At 33.1% G+C, this 6128-nt stretch overlaps 1 protein-coding gene across 1 annotated transcript in view; it reads right to left on the reverse strand.

Moving 5' to 3' along the window:
- Nucleotides 1-6128, reverse strand: part of Ankrd31 (ankyrin repeat domain 31) — a 155623-nt gene that overhangs the window by 48918 nt on the left and 100577 nt on the right. The window lies entirely within an intron of this gene.

The raw sequence follows: 6128 nt of genomic DNA on the forward strand, positions 1-6128 counted from the left end.
AAAAAAAAAAAAAAAAAAAAAAAAAAAAAAAAAAAAAAAAAGGTTGTGACTTTTGGAGAAAAGGCATTTCTATTATGAATAAGGTTCCTCAGAGTAACTCAAAGTTGAATGTTAGAGAGGCTAGAGATTTGGCTCAGTGATGAAAGGTACTTGCTACCAAACCTGATAACCTGAGTTTGATACGTGGAATCAACATGGTAGAAAATGAGAATCTACTACCACAGGTTTGTCCTTGGACATCTGCACATGCCATAAGTAACCTACAATTGTCCATACATAAATAAGTGGATATAATAAAAATTAAACTAAACTAAAACAAAAAGTCACTTAGTATGTATACTGTCTGTAGCTCTAGTTCCAGGTGATCTATTTGATTTCCACAGGCTCACACATGTGGTACACATATACACTCAGAAACACACACATACACACACACACAATAAAATGAAAAAATTGAAAGAAGTTGTGTGCTATAGTTAAGTTTGAAATTGACCAACATTAAGAACAGCTAACAATTTGATTTTAGCATGCGTCAAGCTGTCCAATAGCCAGTGATTCTACCTGCACAGAGAAGCAGTCACTCAGACCATGAAGAACACTGATGGCAAAAATACGGTCAGATTTGGGTAAAATGGAGGCAAACCATGTGACAATAGATCTTTACTTTTCTGCTTAGTAGATGCAAAGGAGACAGTTAGAAGGCACTGAGCCAGCAAAAAATTCTACTTAGGAAATACAGCTTCTCCTAATCTGAGAATCTTATTCGTTTATTTTGCTCATGTCTTTGAAGAATGTTTATTAATTTTCATAGTTTAACTCACCATAGCCAGCCATTAAGCTCATGTCTATTTAAGAAATATTTGCCTATCTGAAAAATCAAATTTTCTTTTGTTTTCTTTTAGGAGGTTATCTTAATTAACTCTTTCATGTAGCTTATGACACATTTTAAATTAATCTTAATACATAGTAAAAGATTAAAGGATTTTAAAAGTCTGCAACAGAAATCTAAAGATTTCAACTCTTTATCCAAACCTATGTATCAGTGTCAAAAGTCAACTGACCATATTTGTGGGTCTATTTCTACATGCTGTTTTCTGTTCAACTGATTTGTATACAAAACTCAGTGGTTCTTAGTTGGGACTGATTTTGTCCCCAGGATGTATTCAGCAGGATATATTCAGCAGTGTTTGGAGACATTTTTGATTATCACAAATGGAGGTTGTGGAGGCTATCAGCATTGAGTAGGTAGAAGTCAGTGATGCTGTTCAACAGCCTATTCATGTACATGGTGGCATTCGATGACAAAGGAACATTCAGCTTTAAATGTCAGTAGTGCTGATATTGAAATACCCTGACCTGAAGTACATTCCTCTATTATTACAGGTATAGAATAATATACACTCCATAGACAATGTTGAACCATCTAAGATTGCATTTTCAAAACTGTCTAAGCTATTTCAATCTTTTCATTTCCACATAAATTTCAAAATCAGCTTAACAATTTCCTTCTTTTATTGTTTTTATTGAGCTACATATTTTTCTCCACTCTCCTCCCTTTCTCCTCTCTTCTCTTCGACCTTCTCCCATGATCTCCATGCTCCCAATTTACTCAGGATATCTTGTTTTTTCTACTTCCATGTAGATTAGATCCATGTATGTCTCTCTTAGGGTCCTCTTTGTTGTCTAGGTTCTCTGGGATTGTGAATTTTGGGTTAGTTTTTCTTTATGTCTAAAAGCCACTTATGAGTGATACATATCATATTTATCTTTCTGGGTCTGGGTTACCTCACTCAATATATAGCTGATCAATTTCTTTGAGAATCTTTGTTGAGATTTTGAATTTCATTAAATCTATGTGCTAATTTAGTTAGAACAAACATAAAGGCAATAGTAAGTCTTTTAAGCCATGAACATGGTACATCTTTCCAAATAATCAGGCATTTTCTGTTTTCAGTCTATTAATTAGATAAATTACATTTATCTTCAAACACAGATTAATCTCACATTCCTAATATAAATTCCATTTGGTCTAGATTATTTTATATAATCTAGAGTCAACATTCTATTTTAACAATTTTCCAAATATGTTCTTTCTATTAGCTTAAGTTTGTTTATTTAATTGTAGTCAATATAGCATTACTTTTTATAAAAGATGTTTCTTTATTAAAATGATGCTTTAATTTTTAGGCATGTTTGTTATAGTTTCAGAGAAGTTATTGATCATAGGGTTTGTAATTTTGTTTTCCTAATTTAATTTTTTGGATAAATACAAAGTAATGCATTTCATTATGAAATTATCATGCGTATGTATTATTGTACCTTGTACACACACACACACACACACACACACACACAACCACACAAACACGAGCACCATGGATCTTCCTCTTTGTTTCTTCTCTCTAGCTATTTTTCTTCTTCCTCCATAATAGTCGCCCATACATATAATTAAATCTAGATTCTGCATAGCAGAGAAAATGTTTTTTTTATTTCTTTTCCACTACTTTCCCTTGTTCCCTCACCTTCTCCCATAGTCTACCTCTTCTACTTTCATGTGCTGTGAATATATGTACATACATATATACATGGATGTATATATGTATGTACATATATTAAATCTAGAATCTATATAGGAGAGAAAAGATGCAATATTTGTCTTTCTCGGTGAGCAATTTCTATTTCTATATACACAAACAATTTCATTCCTCTTTACAGTGGAATAAAATTCTACTGAGTGTGTACAGCACATCGTCTCTATTCCTCTGTTGCTGGATATGCAGGCTGGTCTCTTATATGACTATTGTGAATAGCACATCAATAAACATGTCCTTACATTTCTAGAGCAAGCTGACTGAAGCTCCCTTGGAATATGCAACAGAAGTAGCTGCTGCATGTGGGTAATACTTCTTAAGAGATGTTAATTTGTATTTTTATTTACTTACAATTCCTTTGCCTGTTGCTTGGACTGGTGTGAAAATCACACTGGACTTGTAAACCTGTTAGAACTATTTATTTTTTTCTGGAAGAGTTTGTCTACTAAACTGTATCATCTTCGCCTCTAAGTGAGGGAGTTAAGCTGCCTGGACCTGACACCTCAACTGTGAGGGACTGGGTTTGCTCATCTTTTCTTTAAACATAAATTCACTTTTCCCAGATGGAGAGTTATAAGGATTACTTCAGTCTTTGTTTGTAAGCTTTGGTAGTTTGTGTCAAGGGAACAGCTTGTTTTATTTAAGTTGTTAAACTTAGTAGAGTAAGATTTTAACAACAGTCCCTTACCAGCCTCTTAATGTCTGTCATGTTTAAAATCTGGCCAGAAAAAAAACTTCCAGAAATTTTGTCAACTTTCTCAGAGAATAAGCTTTCCTTTTGTTAATTTTATTGTTTGCTTTGTTTTACTAATTCTTTTGTCTTTACTTTGGTCTTTTTGTTATTTTTAGAGTTTAAGAGGAATCTGAAGTCACTCAAGTTGTTTTCTTATTCCTAATGCAAAATTTGAAGTTGTGAAAAATTAAAGTTCTAGATTTCATTAGACTAGGTATATAACTTTATTTGTTGAGGATTCTCTATCATGCATGAAACCCTGAATTCATTAATCCACACGAGATAAAGGCAGGGGAATCCAGAGTTCAAGGTCATCCTCAGCTATAAGCAAGTTAGAGGCCATCCTGAAATACATGAGACTCCTTAGTAGAAACTCTAATACTGGTGGAAACTCTTCCAGCTACTGGGAATATACATGGTATGTCTTTTCCTCACTTTTGTTTTATTTAACCATGCACTTTCTGACACCATTCTATACGCCACAGGCCTAAAGCAATAGGGCCCCAATCAGCTGCAGACTAAATCTCCAATACCATAAATTAAAATAAAGGTTTTCTCTTTATAAGATGTTAAGTATTTGTTAAAGCAATAGAAAGCTATCTGTGATTGGATCATTTACATTGGAAATTATAATTACCAAGTCTGGGTTTGTTTGTCTGTTTATTTCTGTGAGTCAGTCTTAGCAAAAGGGAAACACCACATGAGGGCGATGCAGAGGGTACATAACTGAACGCCAGCACAGACTAAGGCTGCTCTGATCATTCTCTTGCTGCTCCTGAAAGCACGCTCTCGCCCCCTCCCTCATCTTTACATGACAGCTCCATGAAAGGATCAGAAACAACAATGCCTTGGTGCTTTTTCAATGATGTATTTTTAGGTTGTTACCTATTTCTTCAAGTAGTAAATAATTTTCTTTATTATATGGATTTTACAATAGAATATTTCAATTTCTCATAACTATTTTGGTTATTCATCTTTCATTTTACTTGAACACATTATTTCTACAGTGCAGTATTATTTTATTCCAAGTATTTAAAATTTCTTTTAAAGATATTTATAAAGTGAAAAAAAATCTTTTTCAAATCTATATAATTATCACATGTAGAATTTCATTCTTTTATAAATATGAACTTCTTTGAGTATAATCTTTCTTTTAGATTATTTTAACAATTCCTAACATTAAAATTACTTTATTGTACACATATCAGAACTTTGCTGCATATTATTTTTATGTGTACTAACTAGTATTTTGTTATATCTATGTACCCTATGCATGCATACCCTCAGAAGACATATAGGGCATCTGATCCCCTGAAACTGGAGTTACAGACAGTTGTGAACTGCCATGTGAGTAACCAGGTCCTTTGGAAGGTGTAGCCAGTGTCTTAATATGGAACCATATATGCAGTCTCATGCTTTACTATTTTAATGCAACAATAAAGGAAATGAATTCCCTTAGCCCTTGCTTATTTCAAAAAAGTTTGTGTTCCATATTCATTGTCTAAAAATTTTAAGATAGGGCTGGAGAGATGGCTCAGCCATTGAAGACTAGACTCACAACCAAAAGGAACAAATTAAGATATATAACCATCTATAACTCCAGTTCTAGAAGATCTGATGCCTTCTTCTGGCTTCAGTGGGCATTGCATGTATATGACGCACAGATACACATGGAAGGCAAAACATTAAAACACATAAAACAAAGGAAATCTCAAAAGGGAGTGGTAACAAAGATTCCTGTGTTATTCTTGCCAGTTAGTTTATCTCAGTAAGTAAATGCAAGGTCCACTGACAGAACCTGTCTCAAAACCTAACACAGAGAGTGACTGAGCAAGAAACCTGTTGCTGACTTCTGGGTCCCATGTGCATGCACATGCATACACACACACACACACACACACACACACACACACACACACACAATGTAGTTTCAGCTTCTGTGAGTATTAATTTTTGCTACATGCTAAAAAGTTATCTAAAGTAAAAATACTGTGTGTTGAGTCATCTAAATAGCTTCCCTAAGCAGAAACACTGCAGTTATATTCATACATTTCATTGTTGAAGAAGAGAAGACTTTGTGTGGTGTCTTGTGAAGAATAGAACAGAAGACAACCCCACATAGTTATCACCACATTACACCTGTCTTTTCCTTATGAACCACAGGTATATCCTTAATACAGTGATGTGATAAACTACTATATATCAGGTACAATAAGTTCTTTAAAAATAAAACTCCAGTTGTCTAATACAAATACAAATTAAAGAATTAACTTTTTAAATGTGGCCTTTTAAAAGATAACAGTCTAAAAATGTTGAAATTTATTTATGTGGCTTATTTAACTGAACTTTCTTGTACAATAACCAACAAATTTCTCATTTTAATTATTCTTTCTGTTTGATTTCTTCCATTTTAAAACCCACATATTTTTTGGTCAGGAAAATATTATGTATTTATGTGGCTGAAATTATCATTAAAAACAGAATACATTAATTTTTTAAATGTAAGAACTTAATAGAGAAAGTGAAGTTAATCAAATTATAGCATTAGATAAATCACCAAATCATAGAGAATGAGAAAAAAAGGGAAAAAACCTTCAAAACAGCCAGAAATAACAAAACAAGAACCAAAATGTTAATAATAAGAACTTTTGTATCAATAGCTGGTTTAAATGTAAAAGGAATAAATTATCCAACAAAAGTTACCGAGTGGCAGAATAGAAAAAAAACCCTCATTTTAATTTTAATCCTTTATATCATGGGCGACAAGGGAAGAGACGGCAAAAGTATTCCTGCAAACGGAAAGT

The sequence above is a fragment of the Microtus ochrogaster genome, chromosome 19, assembly GCF_000317375.1.
Source record: "Microtus ochrogaster isolate Prairie Vole_2 chromosome 19, MicOch1.0, whole genome shotgun sequence".
Lineage (NCBI taxonomy): Eukaryota > Metazoa > Chordata > Mammalia > Rodentia > Cricetidae > Microtus > Microtus ochrogaster.